The sequence below is a fragment of the Microtus pennsylvanicus genome, chromosome 3 (assembly GCF_037038515.1).
Source record: "Microtus pennsylvanicus isolate mMicPen1 chromosome 3, mMicPen1.hap1, whole genome shotgun sequence".
NCBI classification, from domain to species: domain Eukaryota; kingdom Metazoa; phylum Chordata; class Mammalia; order Rodentia; family Cricetidae; genus Microtus; species Microtus pennsylvanicus.
Window position 1 is genome coordinate 71,515,036 of NC_134581.1, and position 18,839 is coordinate 71,533,874.

General features: G+C 45.9%; 1 protein-coding gene across 2 annotated transcripts in view; it reads right to left on the bottom strand.

The window, feature by feature from the left end:
- The window catches only part of Drd2 (dopamine receptor D2), a 66,453-nt gene extending 48,239 nt beyond the window's left edge, over positions 1–18,214 (bottom strand). For both annotated transcript variants that reach the window (XM_075965989.1, XM_075965990.1), the window contains exon 1: positions 18,075–18,214. The gene's annotated coding sequence lies outside the window, so the exon portion shown is untranslated. The remainder of the gene's footprint in view (positions 1–18,074) is intronic.
- Positions 18,215–18,839: the final 625 nt, after the last annotated feature.

Sequence of the window (18,839 nt, forward strand, 5' to 3'; positions counted from 1 at the left end):
TCCATCCTATACCTTCCCTTCGTCACTCCTGGTGAAGCTGAACTTGATGACAAGAATCTAGAAGTTTCCTTATCCCCAATCCCTCCAGCTCCAATCCTGACACAGCAGCAAGCAACAGTAAAATGACTTATGGAAAGAAGCACGGTTTAGTCAAGGCCTGTCCAGATGCAAGGATGTCCACAGGCGCCCTTGATAGACTGCAGTCTGCGAGAGAAGAACTTGACTGTGTGTGACGTATACCGAGACTTAGAAGGGTTAGATTTTGGTCTTAGACAATAGCCATGATCTGTCAGAGCCTCAGTATGGTTACCTGTCAAATAAGTACATTAGACAGAGCCTAGTTCATGGACAGCATTAAGTAAATGCTTGTAGAACGATTATTGAAAAAACAATGCCAAGTCTCTGAGCTCTTTGAAACTCTTTAAGGAATCCAACATTTGCACCAGCCCTTAGGATTACTGAGTGCCTGAGCCTCAGGTACCCATGGGTCTCCCCTTGCGAGAACATTCAAAGGACTCTCTTCTTCCTAACTCTCCCGTCTTGCCCGTACACTAGCCAGTCATGCCAGCAGGTCAGTGAATCCCTTTAAGCCCTGATCCCAGTTGTACTAATTGCTTTCTTTCTTGTCCTTATTTGCCTTCCAGCTTGGGAGGTGAGACCTCAGTTAGGGCCATGAGCAGCTGTTCCCAAGCAGGTAACAGGGAGGGAAGCGGTCCTGCCCTGGAGGAAGCAAAAGATACTTACAAGGACCAGGAATGTGGGAGGCAGGAAGCTCTCTGCACTGGTTTGAAGGTGTCACCCCTAAATTCATGGCCACCCAGAACTTCAGAATGTTACCTCATTTGAAGATGTGGTTAGTAGAGGTAGAATCGTATTAACTCTGAGTGGGACCTAAGGCAGTGACTGGTACTCCCAAAGGAGAGGGGAAGAAAAGACAGTCTAAAGGTGGAGACAGACACATCTGGAGTGGTGTCCCCAGAAGCCAAGAAATGCTAGGAACCTCAAGAAGCTGAAAGGTTCCAAAGAAGCTCTTTTGCTAGAGACTTCAGAGAATGTGCAGCCCTGCCAGAGGGCTGATGATGGGCTTCTAGACAATCAAGTCTCTTATTTTAAACCTCCCAATTTGGAATACTTTATTATAATGATTACATTAACCTACTATATCCCTCAAGTTCTCCCAATTCTACAACATTTGAGTACATGGCCGTGAACTTGCCAGGAGACTTCCCATATTCCTTCTCTCTCTGGAGAGTCTCTTGATGTCTTAGGCCGTTAGTGCCCCAGTCAGATGTCCAAACACCTTGCCCCAGGTGCCTTTTAATCTTTTGTGATATTGTGGATAGAACCCAGAGCTTCATGTCTACTAGTCAAGCACCAACTACCCATCCCTCCCAGGGCCCACCCTGTCTTTGAGAAAATTTCTTTTGCTCTTGCATCCAACACCTATTGATGCTCTATTAACCTCTGAGTGTGACTAGATGCAGATCCTGAGAACTGATCTTTCTTTTATCCCCTCCTTGATGTGATTTCTTATTAATAAAGAAACTGCCTAGACCCATTTGATAGGCCAACCCTTAGGTAGGCGGAGTAAACAGAACAGAATGTTGGGAGAAAGAAGCTGAGTCAGGGAGTCGCCATGATTCTCCCACTTCAGACAGACGCAGGTTAAGATCTTTCCTGGTAAGCCGGCTCATGGAGCTACACAGATTATTAGAAATGGGTTAGATAGATATGTAAGAGCTAGCCAATAAGAAACTGGAACTAATGGGTCAGCCGGGGTGCTGGGGATGCAGCCCCACAGCTCCATACTACAACAGAGTGGCGCCCAGCGTGGTAATGAACTCCATGTAAAACCTGAGAGAGCTTAATTTTAATCAGAGAAAAAAACAGTTTAACACAGCTTTTGGCTGTTAGTTGGTGGCATGCTGTAGAGAGATTTCCTGATTCGGCATCAGCAGCAGAAAAAACGCTGAGTCATTTTAAAGCACGGCTTCTTGGGGCTGTGCTGCCAGCGTAAACTCTGGCTTTAAAGCATTTCAATGGATTTTATGGGACTGGATGTTTGTGTTCCCCCTTGGGGTCGAAAGGAGAGTGCTCTGAGACCGTGCTGATGGCTCAGCGCTCCCTGCCTGCACCTGAGCAGACAGCAGAATCAGGCTTAGGCAGGCGGAAGAGCATGGCAGATTCCTGCCACCAAACAGAGACGTGTTTTCAGACTGCGCAGTGCTCTGTGTGTCAGATTTGGTTGTAACTTGGATAAAAAGAGTTTCTGTGCTCAGTCTCAGAATTAAACTGCTGAGTGCAGCTCCAATGTGGACTTGCTGTGTGCCTGGAACTGTGTGCAGCTCAGGGGCACCAAATGGATCTGAGGCAGGAGCAACTGCTCCATGCTGAACTGTGCTGGTCGGCAGGAACTACCGTAATTACTGTAATAACAGTGCAGTTAAGGTTTCAGTTGGGCAGGACACAGGTGGTACCGTATTACCTGTACATGGTGCAACTTAAGTTTTTAAGAACTGCTTAACATTTTAAGAAATTCTCCTGGATAGTAAAAAAATGTTACAGATTCACAATAAAATAGATTCAGACATAAAAGACCACACTGTTGGATGAATGTACGTAGGCTTGAGAGAGAGAAGAAAAAGAATATAGAGATAAAGTTAATGGTTTAAAAAAAAGGTAAAGTCTTTAAAGAGACAGAGTACAGATAGTTAAGAGATTAAAAGAAATAAAGAAAAATAAGCCACGTAAAAATGGAAAATTCACAGAGAGTCTGGATTATGTACATTGTGTTTTCTTTAAAATTTTTGACTGTGAAGGACTAAGTACAGAGAGACATTTCATTATATGGACTGCCAAGTGTAACCAGAACAGATATCATGAGGGTATGACTTCAGAATTTGGGTCTAAGGATATGATGCTTTGGAGAGAGTCTTCTTTTGTTTTCACAGAGGATGAGACTCTATGGATTTCTTCTATCCCAGTTTGGTATGATAGACCACGCCCTTCTGAAAGGTTGATGTGAATACCCTCAAAAAATTACTTCACTCAACTGCCAACTGAGATGACCCTGGCACACAGGTTATACCATGAAAGACCTAATTAATGACACCCCCATTCAGCAGGAAGCAGTTTAGAGAAAAAAATTGCACCCATATTCCCAAATATTATTTATAAATGTTCTTTTACATTTAAAGGGGGAAATGATATAGGTATGAATAATTTGCATTGGTGTGAATTTTAAGTTCAATTTTGCTATATGTATATGTATTTCTGCTCTTGATTAATGTATTGTGATTGTGTAGTTCATTTTAAAAGTATAATGTATAATTAGAAAATATAGGTTGTTAATGGATAATCATCAATAATAGTAAAGCTTGTAGTCATGTTAGTTAGATTTTCTAGATATATAGAGATGTATTTCAGTTAGATAGACATTCTTCATATCTTTCAAAGACTGCAGAATATGACATTTAAAATATTTTAATAACTTAGGGCTTTTCATGACAATGAGACATGTCTGCTCCTGGCGGCACCAATCTACTTAAAGAGGAAGATGGGCATCGAAGAGGATCCTTATGGAGTTGGTTAGCCATTTGGGCAAGAAACTGCTCTTGCATGGACTGATGCATAAACTGGACACAGAGAACCTGCAGAGAGAGGACTGCTGAACTTGCCTAAATGTGAGATGGTCTTTCGGGGTTCCTGATTCATGAAGGAGTCTGCGAGACATTCTACAGGACACAGCAGATAATGACTGAACTGTCTTTGAAATTTCCTGCTTCATGGAAATGTCTGCTGGATACTATGGGCCTGAAGGCCGAAGATGGATGCCCCAACCGGACAGAGGAACTTTGGGTGACTGTCCAGGCAGCGAGACGTCTCTGTCATTTCTAGAGTTTTGATTTCTTGTTTGCTTAGGTAATATTATATCCTTCTGGAGTCTTTGATGGAGCTGAAGAATGGATAGATAGTTATAGTTTTCCATTGTTATGATAAAAGATAAAGTAGATGTAAATATTGTAACTGTAATTCTTACTTGATAACTGTTTTGTTATTTTGATATGTAATTTTACTATGTTAAAGTTAAAGCCTTTCTTTTTTGTTTAAACAGAAAAAGGGGAAATGATATGGGAGTGATTTCTTATTTAATAAAGAAACTGCCTAGACCCATTTGAAGGCCAACCTTAGGTAGGCGGAGTAAACAGAACAGAATGCTGGGAGAAAGAAGCTGAGTCAGGGAGTCGCCATGATTCTCCCACTCCAGACACGAGCTGGTAAGCCAGCTCGTGGAGCTACACAGATTATTAGAAATGGGTTAGATAGATATGTAAGAGCTAGCCAATAAGAAACTGAAACTAATGGGTCAAGCAGTGTTTAAAAGAATACAGTTTCCGTGTTGTTATTTCGGGCATAAGCTAGCAGGCGGCCGGGGTGCTGGGGATGCAGCCCCACTGCTCCTACTACAACACCTCCTCACTTCCCAGTCCGTAAGATCTGACTAGAGACACATGTCAGCACAATACTTGGTCTATTAATTTAAATAACAACAACACAACATCTAATTAGTTGTGGGGGTTTTGTCTGTTTATTTGTTTGTTTGTGTTTTTTGACAGGTGTCATATAACCAGATCATCCTTGAGATTGATATGAAGTTGAAGATGATCTTGAACCCCTAATTCTCCTGCCTCTACTTCCCATGGGTTGGGATTACAGACATGTACCACCACACTTGATGGCAGGGATCTAACCCAGGTCCTCATGCATGCTATGCTGGTGGTTGCGCAACCAAATTACATACCTGTACTGCTAATGGACTTTTTCCATGTCGTTTGATATACAGAACACCAACCTGTCTATCATGTGCTTTTTTTGTGAGGTAATGGGAATACTGCTAGCTCTACAGTCCTGACACTTGAGGCCGTAAACCCTCCAAAGTGAGGAAGCAGAAAAGAATGGTAAGACAAGACCCAAGGCAGAGGTATGAACCATTGGACCATCTTTCAAAGCAGACCCACCTCCTCCAGCCTCAACTCAGAGCATCACTTCCTCTGAACTCTCTCTACTTCCTGTGCCTCATTACTTCTCCGCTGCTCTCTTGTACAGACCCTGGTTCAGAGGCCCATGCCACCCATTACAGCATCCCCATCTCTCTTAGTCTTGGTTGTCTATGAATTCCTTGTCTCTTTCCTTGCTTTACTGAAGCCTTTGGCACCTAGCTTACAGTTTTCACCCAACTCCAACTCCACTGAAGTGGAAGGAATTAGCTTGCAATACCTTGATGATTCAGCTCTGTGGCCTTCAGACCTTCCAATTCAACCAGTGTTTCTCAGGACTACATATTGGACCCTGTATCATCCATTTTGTGTCCCCACACTGTGGCCACAACTGCCTCTGCCTCCAAACACAATCACCCAAAAAGTCCAGCTTGTTCCAGTTCCCTGGCAACATCACAGCCATCAGTCCATTGATTCTGCTTCCTCCTGTATTCCCACCCTCTCTGATTCAGATTTCTGGCCCAGAATTTAGACACCTTTACAAACATCCCTATCACACCATGCTTGTTTTCCCATAACCATCCTTGACTTCTCTCTTCATCTCATCCTCTGCATCCCACCAATCACCAGACTCTAGTGTCTTCCAAGCTCCACTGCCCACCTTTGTCCAGGTCACCTCTACACTGCTGTCCTGGACAATGGCAAACCTTTTACTGTGCCTCTGCCAGCACACACTCCTCTGTAATTAGTTCTCCCACATAGGAGCCTCTGCATTTTTAAATGCATTTTGCATCAATGGAGTTTTTCTTCTGCTCAAAACCCAACCTTCAAAATGGTTTCTTGTTTCCTTCATAAGACCTGGAGGTTCACAGTGTGGCCCCTGCTGATGCCTCTGGCCATACTCTGTACCATCTCTAACTCAAACTCTACTCTTTATCCACTCAGTTCCTGAAACACTTCGCACTCTATTCTGAGACCGCTGCACAGAGGGTGGAAGAAAGGCCTGGAGCAGAAGAGAGTGTAATCCAGCCCTGCTCCCTTGCTGGGTAACACTGGGTTCTTCGAAAAGAGTCATTTTTGTCTAGTTGCCTTATCTGCAACGATGTTTTTCTTCTCCCCAGAAGAGAAGAAAAAATGCTGAGCATTGAGAAAGAAGAGTCCTGCAGACCTCCCTTTGCTCCCTGATAATTCTAAGACTAATACCTGTAAATGTTATTTAAATAGCGTATTTGCTTGTTTTATGTGTATATGCGTGTGTGCCTGCATGAGTTCATGTGTACCGTGTGAGCACAGTACAGGTATGTAAAGAGGCCAGAAGAGGATGTCTGATCCCTGGAAGCAGAGCTACAGCTGGTAGTAAACTGCCTAATGGGAGTGCTGGGGCCAAACCTGGTTTTCTCTGCCAGAGCAGCGAGTCCTCTTAATCAGAGTCATCTCTTTAGACTCCAGGAAATGCCGTACATCATGTGCCAAGACAAACACTTGATATGCACAGTTCACTGACTTGGCACAAAATTCCATTAAGTAAGTGCCACCATCATTTTATAAGAAAACAGAAAAGTCTGAGTCTCAAGAAGGTGAGAGTAACTTGAGCAACATCACACAACCCACTAATGACTGAGAAAGAAAGAAAGAAAGAGAGAGAGAGAGAGAGAGAGAGAGAGAGAGAGAGAGAGAGAGAGAAAAGAACTGAGAGGAGACCCTATCACTCTGGCTTCCAAGTTCATATTTTGAGCTAGTTTGCAATGCTTTGTAATACTGATAAACAGTTAGATGGCCTATCCTACTTGTGTGTGTGTGTGTGTGTGTGTGTGTGTGTGTGTGTGTGTGTGTGTGTGTGCATGCCCGTGCATGTGTAGAGGCCAGAGGTTGACATCAGATGTCTTTTTATATCAGCTCTCTATCTTATTCTTTTGAGTTGGTGTCTCACTGAACCTGAAGTTTGCTGACTCAACTAGATTAGCTGTTAGCTCTACGGGTCACTGTCTCTGTGATTGTAATTAGATGTGCCCCACCATGCCTGGTTTTCCCCAAGGGTGCTGGGAATCCTAACTGAAGTCCTTCTGCATGAATGGCAAGCACTTGACTGCTTGAGCCATCTCCCCATCATGACATACCATTTTAAGAAATACTTTTGGGAAACCAACCTACAAGATTTAGCGTTTCTGAAGAGTCTTGGATTAAATGATGCTCTCGCAAACTGAGAACTAATTCACCTTGACAAACTATAAGTCCCAGCTTCAAAACACAGGATCTTCCAAGAGCACTACAAACAAACTCCAAGCACACCTCCACCCTGAGTGTCTGGGGTTCCCATCTGACCTGCACCAATACATCTGTCTGTGTTTCCTTGCTTCTTGGTACCTTTATCTTGGCATGAGTGTCTAAATGATGTGGTATCTTCTCTTCCCACAGGCTATAGCAACTACGAAAATTTTTCAGCCAAACTGCAACACAGCAATGGCAGCTAGCTAGTGTTGGTTTAAGGTGAAGGAGTGTGAAGCGTCTTGTTGACCCACTAACATGGAGAACAGTGCACACACCGCCAGACGCTTGTTGAGCTTCAAGTGAGCAGAGAGTGGGTATCTGTCAGGAAGGAGCATCACTCACTGACCCATCGCTCACCCACTCCACAATTTAAGTGTCTACCAAGCGCTTAGCATCACTTTTGGGTATAGCCATTTCCAAAGATGCATGAGACAGATAATCCACTTCAAAACCCTCATAGTCTAGTGGGGGGAGATAAGAAATGGATAATTAAAACATGAACATTCTGAGGGCAGTGGAAGGATCTGGGTAGACAGTTCAGTGGGGAAACCACTTGCTCTGCAAGCATGAGAATCTGAGTTCAGATTTCCAGCATCTACATGAAAGCCAGACATGGCAACGTACATCTGTAACCCCATTGTCGGAGTGGGTGGGCGAGACAGGTGGACATCCTCAGAGCTGGCTGTCTAGCCAGTATAACTGAAACAGTGAGTTCTAGGGACCCCTCATCTCAGAAAAATAAGGTGAAGAGCAATAGAGTAAGACAGGAGACGGTGACCACTGGCACAGTGATCTCCACATGTACACAGAGGAGTGAGAGCCCTGACACACACATACGCACCCACATGCACCCCCCCACACACACACACACGATTGTAAAAAAGCAAAGTGTCAATACCAGCCAGGACTATGAGGACTGAGGTTGTAGCTAGGCGGCAGAGCTTTGGTTGAGCATCCTGGGGGTCTGGTTCTGTCTCAGTACTGCAAACACAAGAGTATAAGACGTCATGAGGCAGTGCCTAGTGACCCTGAGAGAGTTTCACTTCATCTCTCTGAGCCAGTCTGCACAACAGGTCATAACGACTATCTCGATGGGTTTCTGTGAGGAGCTGCGGGGACAGTACACATGAAAGTGCTTCTCAGATGAAAGAGTTTATTACTGCCTGATGGGCTCTGAAAATTAAAAGAGGATTCCAAAATCCAGAGTCGCATCACGATTGTTTCACAGGGAATAAGACAATTATTTTAAATGCTTGAAAGTGAGCAACAGACTGGATGATTCTACTGTCTGGAATGTCTGCCTTTCCCTCGACGTCTGAACGGCTCACTTCCACATCCTCTAACCCCTTCCCCCAAGTGTCTTCCTCTCCACAGAGTCCATCCATCCTGCATATCTTATTTATTATTACAAAGCTATCTCTGGTTCTGCACCTCTGCCCTCCAGATCACTGTAATCCTCATCTGATCTCACTGTTCCCTGGTATGTGTTCCCGTCTGACATACTCAGTAATTCGCCCTTTTTATAGTTTACCATTTGTCTCCTTCCAGTAGAATATAAATTCCAGGAAGGCAGAGATCTTTTCTATGGTCGTGAATGTATTTGCAATACAGGAGGTATTCAATAATGCTAGTTAGATGAGAGAATAAAAAAAAAACAAAATTCATGTCTCATGGCTACCATAGCAAAGGATACCCAGAGAAAAGGAATTTAGGAAGAGAGAACTTAAAAACCAAAGTAAGTCTGAAGAGATGATGGTGGAGAGGATTTGTGGCCATGGTGTGCAAAATGCAAGCTTCCAATCTTTAGATTGACACAAGCAGAGGGGCCACTGGGGAGGCTTATAAAGGTCAGGCCATTTTTATGCAGCAGGCAGTGATAGACCCCATGCCATTTCAGAAGACAAACTGGCATAACCACAGGGAATAATTTCTCACTGTGTATCTGTTATCTGTTGTTGTGTAACCAATTGTCCCAGAGCTTAGCGGGTTAGAATAATAGATACATTGCCTTGTAGATTCCAAATAATGCAGTGATATTTCATTTGTATTTTAATAAATAAAAGTTGCCTCAAGTTCAGAGAGTAAAACAGCTGTGCTGATCAGCCTTACAGACCAGGCAGTGGTGACACACACCTTTAATCCCAGTAGCCACACTAGTTTGCCATAGAAACCAGGTGGTAGTAGTGCATGCCTTTAATCCCTGTACTAGAGAGGAATATAAGACAGGGGGAGACAGTTGTCACACACAGTCTCATTCTGAGATTCCTGGAGGCAGGAGCGCCATTTTGGCCTGAGGTAGAGGTAAGAGCCAGCGGCTGGCTGTTTTGTTTTTCTGACTTTCAGGTTGAACCCCTATTTCTGTTTCTGGGTTTTTATTAATTGTGCTATGGTAAATCAGGAATGTAGAGTGTTCAGTAGGAGGCTCTGGCTCAGGTTTTCTAAAGGTTCTGGTGACGACATTTGCTATTGTCACTTGAAGGCTCATTTGGAGAGGAAAGACCTTCTTCTAAGACAGTTCACCTCATGGCTGAAACTTTAGTGCCTTGCCATTTAGATAGATCTTTCCAGAGGGTTCCTGGTGTACCCTTTTGATATTTTCTAGTTCTCCCCAGAAAAGCAGTCCAAGAAAGAACCGGGTAGAAGCTCGGATCCTTTTTGAATTTATCTTCAGAAATCACATTTTCTCCATTAGGCCTTCTCCTATTGGCTCACCGGTGTTCCCTGCTCATGGATGTTCTGATCACACGAGAACATGAACGCCAGGAGGTGGAAAGTCCAAGGGCCACCCAAAACATTGGTTACCATGGATTGTACCTAAGGAAGCCGCCAGGATGTTTGGAGGCCTGGGTTGGTCCACTGACATTACCAGTATCCCCAGCTACCTAGAGAACACTGACCAGAGACGTGTTATCTTCTACCCAGAGTCATATCAGGCAGCTGGCTAAACACATCACTAAAGAAAATCTGTGTATCAACGCTTGGATCCACCTCGGAGTTCCTTGTATCATTTTCTTGGGCCCTGAATGCTATTCTCTGCTTATCAATACTTCTCTTGTTGGACCTGCTGTAAATGAAATGAAAGATCTGAAGATGCTCAGAATCTAAAAGAGGAACAGCTGAGGATGTTGACCGGGGAACAGAATCTGCACCGTACCCTCCAAAATCTCTTTCCCATCCCTGAGAAGCAAGCACATGTAATCAGCCCATAACTACATCACATACAAGAGTCCTTCCCACAGAAAGATTCGTAGACGAATGAAAAGGCCCGAGAGGATAAGTCGGTTTCTGAATTGAAAAGCATCGCCACCAGAGGCTATTAAATGACACTTCTTTCTCAGGCAGAACTGTGCTTCATCCAATACATGAGTGGCATTTTTTCTGTTACTAACATCCCCAGAAGATGCAAAGTATACGGGTCGGGTTTCTATTGAGGGAGGGGGGGGTGAGACTGTTTTTGTTGCTGTTCGGGTTGTGTGTGTGTGTGTGTGTGTGTGTGTGTGTGTGTGTGTGTGTTTTGTATATTGCTGGTATGTATGTTCATGTATGCAGGTACAGAGGTCAGAGAAGATATGGTGGGGAGAGGCTCTTGCTCTGTTGTGCTCTGCCTTATTCCCTGGAGATGGAATTTCTTACCGGATACAGGCTGGAATCCAGAAAATCTGAGCCATACTCCTGTCTGTGCCCACTCCATGCTGATGGGATTATAAAAGCACCTGACCATTTCCAGTTTTTTACATGAGCTTTAGAATTCAAACTCAGATCCTCCTGCCTGCTCAAGCGAGCACCCACTGAGCATCTCTTCAGCCCTTCTCTCTTACCTTAAATCAAAAGTGACCTTTCTCAGACTGCTTGCTACACCACACATCTCGGCCAGTCGGGAAGGATCAACCACAAGGTAGCAGGTGAAGGACTTGGGGCAGTTGGGGGTGGTGAGGCCACGTAAAGCCATCACGAGGAAGGTTGACACTTCCTCCTGGCTTGTGTGGGGTGGTATGGGAGCTCGGCAGTGCCTAACTCAGAGGGGTAACAAGTAGCTCAAAACCCTCTCCCTTGGGGTGAGTCCCAAGTGCCGGCCAAGTGATTTTGGTAATAATAAATGTAGAGCATAAGAACGAAGTGTAGGCTTGAGTTCTATGGAAGTCTTAGGAATGTCATTTCAGAGATGCAAAATCAGCTCGTGAATTGAGGGGAAGGTAGTTAGCAGTATCAGTCCCCACAGTGTGCACCCAGAGATTGCTAAACCAAACGTCAATTTTCGATTTTCAAAAATTCAAAAGAATAAATAAATAAAAGCATTTTCAATGCCTCATTCTGTCTGTTACCTTTGGTCATTATCACCAAGCAGTGTTAGCATTGACATCCACCCATATAGAAACCCAGGATATTAATATAGAAACCCAGGATGATAGATTTTAATCAGTCTGCCTCCAATCACACAGCAAAAAAAGTGTCAATGTTAAACTCCACTCGACGCCTCTGAGGTTAGAGTCCATGGGCTTACCTGCTACCCTAAGCTGTTTTAAGGGGTTAAATCAGGAGCTTGCTGGTACACATCATCCATAAACCACCTGATGAGATTCAAAAGCCAGAAACCTAGCATCTTTTTAGGTAAATATCATTTTTCTCTCAGTTTAATAGAGTCTTTGGTGTTTCTGAATTCTGGGGCAATTTGGATGTGTTAGGAAGCATATTGGCTCCCTTATTTTGGACCTGGAGAGACTCACAAGCAGGTTAGACACTCTAATCAATGATAATCCAGACCTCTCCTGTCTCTGCCAACCAGAAAAGCAGCAATCATCTAGTCCTGAAAGGCTCTCAGGAGTTTCCTTCTATCGGTTGGACAATACACTCTATCTATTTAGTCAAGAAGCTGAGTCTGAGAAACCAGTGACTATTCAGTCCAGGTGTCTATCATAAGAAATCAACAAACAGATGTGAATATCGACAGGAGTTTGTTTTTCATTCCTTAGACAGACTGAGTAACTTGGATGTGGAAAAGAAGGCCACATCACCAAGCTTCAGTTCAGCTTGAGAGATGCCCTATTCACTCCTCATCCCTTGATCCCCGCTCCTATGTGAAAGGCTTGGAAGACTGTTCTGCCTTCTTTCTGTCCCTGCCCCCTGCACCTAGGATTTTGTTGCTCGCTGAGGTACATTCCTGGTGCATTGCATCCAAAGGAACTCCAAGCCGAGCCGGGATGAAGCAATACTTCTCAGCTGGTCCCAAATTTAAGAACGCCACAGGGTAATTCCGTGCATCTTCTCCTTCCCTGGTAACATTTCCAAACTCTATGAGCACTTCATTTATTAAAGAAGACTTATCCAGACTGAAGAGATGGCTCAGTAGTTAAGAGCATTTGCTGTGCAAGCACCAGGACCTGAGTTTACATCTCCAGGGCCCACATAAAATCCAGTCATATCCATGCACACCAATAACCCCAGCACAGGAGGGATGGAGGAGGAACCAGCCAGTCTAGCTGTAAAAGGCAAGCTCCAGTTTCCGTAAGAGACCCTGTTTTGAGGGAATCAGGCAGAAGGTGATTAAGTAGAGCACCTACATCCTCCTCCAGTCTCTGCACATGCGTGCAAGAGCACATGAACAAACACACATTTCTCTTTCCCTCTCCCCACCTCCCCAAACATGAAAGAAATAGAAGACTTATCCCCATCCCCATTCTTCTCCCTTTCTCATTATTTATGCCACTTACGTAAGTCAGCAAGGTCTATTATTTAACCATCACACCGCCTGGCTTTAAATCTCCACCCCACACCTTTGCTGTGTGACCTTGTTCGAGCCACTTATTTCTCTAAGGACATGCATATTTCTCTGCCAAAGAGGGATAATGACAACCATTTCTAGAGCTCTGATGAGATAGCGAGTTAGTTGAAATGGAAAACACCTGTCCAGTGTTGAGCACAATGCCCCGCCCTCGGCAAGTGAGGGCTGAGTTTTAGATGCTGTGATGATGAGGCCAGAAGTGGAGGGAGGGTTGCTGGTGAGCAGGCCCACTTGTCATAAGCAACCATTTGAAGGAAAGTTGTGAGTGAGGAGGCTCTTTCCCAGACCAAGGGTTCCCAGGGAACTGCTCGTGATGCTGCTGCCTGGGGTAGCAGGAAGGAACTGAGGCAATTATACAGTATGCAACAGAAATAATTTCATTTCTAATGCCTTTCCCCTGCTGAGCCACTTTAGACCCAAATAATAACAACAAGGCAGAGGCGGGAACAAGCGGGGCAGGCACGTTCTGAAGGAGCTCAGTGATGAATAGACGGGACCCCAGGACTCATTTTGTCCTCCAGACATCTACAGTGGAGAGTCCCTGGGGCCACAGCTGCCGTTCTGTGCTGATAGGCAGTGCCTTGAGCCACTGGAGGCTAAAGCCTCTCTGTGGGAACAAGCTGACATCATTCCAGGGCTCCGGGGAAGTCAGAGGTCCTCCCTTCTCTTCTTACCTGGGCAGACAGCAGACTTCCCTCTTCACCTCCTTGGAAAAGTGGAAGTCCTTTGAAGGTACCCTAAGGTTACAGCAACATTGCCCACATAGCCTGAAACTGATGCCTGTATTCAGTGTATTCTTATGCCAGCCTATTTTCAGAGCCCCCACAAGCAGTTTTCCTCCGCTCCCACCTTCACACACACACACACACACACACACACACACACTGCCCCATAGTCTCCAATCAACCTCCAGGTCACTGAGTTTGGGGCATTGCAGCAATACAGCCTCTTCTACCTAGGGGAGTTCGGGGAGTCCCTATGCCCCGGTGACTCATCTCTGGCTCCTCCCTGTACACTGGAGCCAACAAGAGCCTTGGCTCCTCTGAAGAAGGCCATCTCTGTGCCTCCTAGGGAAAGAATGAAATATACTCTCCCAGGAGCAGCATGTCTGCTAAGGGTGTCGATTTAACCCATTTGTCGGATTAAGGCGAAAGGGACAAAATGAAGCAAAACCTGTTATCCAACAGGCAAGTTTTTCTCCTTTCTCTGGACTCTTCTGCAAACTGAGTGTCTGAGTCTTATAGCTTTATTTCTCCTACATTCCAACACACTGACAAGCTATTTACCAAGCCTATGTGTTTAGATAATATGACTCTATTGTGTCTTTTAAATAAGAAAAAAATCAATTACACCGATGATGGGGAGAAGTGAAAGGCAGGGAATATTCACACTGGACTCCAGCACTCTTCGAGGTATTAAAAAGTACAGCAATAACATCAGTCTACAACCCAGACTTGGTGAGTAAACAGCTTCCACAACCCCAGTCTCTCTATAAATTATCATGGAAATCTGGGAGGATGCATATGCCCAAAGGCAAACCATGGCATCTTCCCAGGGCCATAAGATACCTTTTGTGGATAAAAGGGAGGGAACATGATACACTTACTTAGCAGTTAACTAAGTGGCAACACACAGAGACGCAGAGGAGGGTTTCTGATGAGGAGCTAAGCCAGGTTATTTCCTTTCTAGTGTCTGTGGCTTTCATACATTTCCTATGTACCCAGAGGGTCCTTGCTAGGCACAACACCCAGTAAGATTGAAATGTTTGGTCAATAAGTCAAACCAGAGAGTCCAGGAACTAAAAACTTGACACCACTTTTTTGGGAGAGAGTAATAGGAGGGAAGTTCCGTACTGGGGTACAGTTGCCCTGTTTGGCTACAAGATCATTCAGGATGACCTCCAAGGAGCCCAAAGAATCTAAGGTTCTAAAGTTCTATAAATGTTATCTGAGAGAAATATGAATGACTGGGCCATATTCTGAGTTTTCGCCAAGACCTAAAACCTTACGAAAGAGAGAACGTCTGATAGCAACCGGATTCTGGGAGGTTCTGCCAATGTGGCTTCAAAAGAATCTCAGCTTGGATCCTCCATAACCTGGGAAGGTGAAAAAACATCTTCTTTGCTCTAGTTTTGTAGATGTTGACCCCAAAGGAAAGAGGGAACAGAAGATCAGAAAGGATGAGTCTCCATACGGGGGGGGGGGGGGGTTGGCTCAAGGAAGCCTGATCATGTCATACTCATCCCGCGGGCACATGCGTGCATGAATGCTTGCGCACACACACACACACACACACACACACAGACATGGTGTGACTTTCACAGTCACACTTCTTATTATCATAGTGCAGCTTTCAGTAATAGGGGAGATGGAGACAGCTCTCTCCAGGCAAAGTCCATGTGTCTTTTTCCCACCTTGTCCTTGTTTCTCAGAAAACAGTGACATGAGACCCATTTGGCCTCAGCAGATTGATCCTGGGAATATTTAAAGCAGTCTTTTTTTTATGAGACTCTAAGCTCCCCTCCACTTTCCCCGGTGTCAGAAGAGAAGCCAATGAGTTTCTCTCACTTGAGGCTTCTCTAAATTATTCTCAAGATTACATTTGCATGTTATAAACAGAAATAATCTAGTTCGGAAGGTAGAAGACTGATGGCTGATTCATCCCCTCAAACCTTCCAGTTTATGGAACAAAGACTCAAATCAGTGGCGTTAAGGAGTCACTGCCAAGAGAGCATGAGTGGCTACCAGCCTTGGGAAGTGACGTGCTACTGGGCAGAACTAATCATGCCTTGGCATTTCAAGAGCAGTTGTGATAGCAGCAAAGACCATCACTCACAAGAGGGAAAAAGTAGGAGGCACACATTAGGTTGGCCTCCAGAGAAAAATAATATTTACATGGGGCCATCTGCACCTATATTGGTGACTCTTAGGAAGGAAAAAGGAATCATTTGAGAAAAATCAAAGCCTGGAGAATAGGAAATTGGATTGCACCTTTGCTGCCAGCAAAGAGACTGAATTAGGTAGATGGTTTTTCCACCCCCAGGCCCGTGTTTGACGAATTTAACATGAACTTTAGGAGAGAGTGGGATAAATGAGAGATAATTTTTAATGGGTAATTTGTATCTATTAAAATTGTCCACACAGACTCTCTTAGAAGTCTGAGCTTTCATGAGAGGTGATTACCCCGAAGCATGGACACACACACACACACACACACACACACACACACACACACACACATATATATATATATATATATATATATATATATATATATATATATATCTCACCCAGATCCCTGTTAAAACATAACTTCATGGGCCTTGGCTTTAGATTTTAATTCAGGATCTTATTTGGAAAAGAAGCAAAAACATGCATTTTTAACCATCTTCCTAGATGATTCAGATGCAAAGTTCTTCTTTGCAATCCCTCAGGGAAATGCTGCCTAGTACCTCTACAGCAGATCAGAATCTTTGTGTTCCAGGCAAGGACAGTTGATGGAATCAGATTATTCTTTAGGCGACCAAAACTGAGAAATGCTGGGGATGTAGCTCAATAGCAGGACCATTGCTTAGTGTACATAGGACCCTGGGATTAATCCCTGGCTCCACTAACAAGCAAGAAGATCACATCTCGGAGGTCCCTACGTATTTCTGGCTCTTGCACTCTCAAATCTCTTCCTTGTTCCACATCTGAGCTCAGAGATATTATCAAAGCCCTCAGAAAACAAATTTGTAGTGCGTTTGTGAATATGAAACAGCAAAGCCCAAAGCTGAGACCCAGCAAATCAGCTTCCTGATTCTCTTGAAGTAGGTTGGATTCACTTAGGCCGCTCTCTGGACACCCTCATCAAACAGCGGCACATGGGAAAGATGAAAAGAAAGCTTGCTCAAGTGGCCCTAATGCAGCAGGATGAATCAGATGTAAACACAGTATTTGCATCTGAAGCAGGGGTGGGGGGCAACGCTGAACATCTAGTTCCCCAGGAGAGGAGCAAGGATTAGCCTAAAAGGTTTGTAGCCTGATCAGAAGCTGTAAACAGCTTGTATGTGCAGAAGAACCTAGAGAGGGAGTCCACAAACTGGCTAGCGCCTCATCCAACCTCAGAAGCCCCAGAACAGAAAGTAGCAGGACACCCAGTTAGGAAAGGATGAGTTGCTCAGGCAGCTTCCCTGTGACTGAGAACAAGGGCCTATCCCCAGGGAGCTGCAGTGCTGTGCCTTGTGTCCATGGCAAAGCGTGTTGTGTAGATGGCAACGCGCTCTCTTACCTTTGCTCCTCAAGAGGAACCTCACAGGCTGCCCGCTGCCAAAACGAATGGATGGGGAAGTGTTCTGCCTGACATTTAGAGAAGAAGTTCCTTATCTCCACATGGGGACCTAGCGGGGCTCTTGATCCATTCTAGAGCTGGACACTCACCCTCTGCCACTGTCCCCTGCCCGCACTGTCACCTGCACTCCCTGGGGGAAAAGGGTCTGAAATCCTCGGCTTTCTTCCGGAGTGGGTAACAGAGAAATGAACCGAGAGCAGAGATTCAGCACCAAGGACAGCGTAAAGCCTAAATCTGGAAGACTGCTCTTGGAAGTCGCCTCTCCATCATCCTTGGCTTTTGCCCTTTCAAAAGTCTCAGGTTGCACCAATAACAGAGACGTCCAAAAGCCCTTCTTCCTTTAGGGTGGTGGGAAACTCTGATGCGGGGCCTGGGGTCCTACGGAGGACAGTGTCCTACCAAAACCCTTGGGGATCTGCCACCCTCCGAAGCCGCAGCTAAGGGATAAGGACTCCCACCCAGGTAGAGCAAAGGACGCCAAGGAGGAAGGAGAAGCGGGTGGCATCCGCAGAGGTCCCAATGCCTGGGGAGCAATCTGCCCGACAGAGACTCAGAGGAAAGGGTGCTCCGGGACAAGCGGCGCTGGAGTGGTCTGACAAACTTCTGTTCCCGGCCGCTCAGCTCTGGTCTCTGCCTCTCCTCTCCTTACAATCCTTACAGAGGCCATGGGCGGTTTGTCGCTCCATCCTTCAGGTGCTTACCTTCAAGCCATAGGGCGCCCGGGGGCAGAGACGGCACCGGCTGCTCGACGCTTCCGGCTCCCGCCGCATCCACGCACGGCCGCCCCTCCGGCAGCCGTCCGGGGCCGCCGGTCCCCTCCGCGGGTCCCTCAGCTCCCGGCCCCGCCGCGCCGTTCAGATCCCCGGCGGGCAGCCGCTTGGCCGGCTCGGGCCCGCGGGGAGCAGTGGACGGGCCGCGGCGGGGCAGGGTGGGGCAGGGCGGGAGGGTGGGAGCGCAGCGCGGGGGACCAGGAGCGGAGGCGGGCTAGTGGCACTGTGCACGAGAGGCGACCAGCTCAGGCACTGAGACTGGACAGCTCCACGGAGCCAGAGCGCTGTGAGCGCGGGAGGAGGGGGCGGGGCCGTCCTGGCCACGAGGATCCTGGAGCCCCGCCCATGAGACAGGCCTCACCCACCCAGGGCCCGAGTGCAATCTCTACACTGTCGGGCCTGGGGAAGGAATCGAAGAGAACTGAGACAGCGCATTCATCCATGGCTTTGGGTAGAGGACAGCCTGCGCTCTGACTGCCCATTAGTGTCCCCCTACACTCATCAAGTAACACCCTATCCATCTAAACCTATTCTGGCACAGCATTCGCAACACCGGCCAGTTGCCCCCTACTCCTCCTTTAAGGAGTTGGGGCCAAGAGCTGGGCTAGGCACTACGGGTGGTACATCAAGTCTTTGAAGGAGAAATAGATTCTGGAAGGTCGTCCAGGGTCTGTGTACAGACCTCAGGTCTAAAAA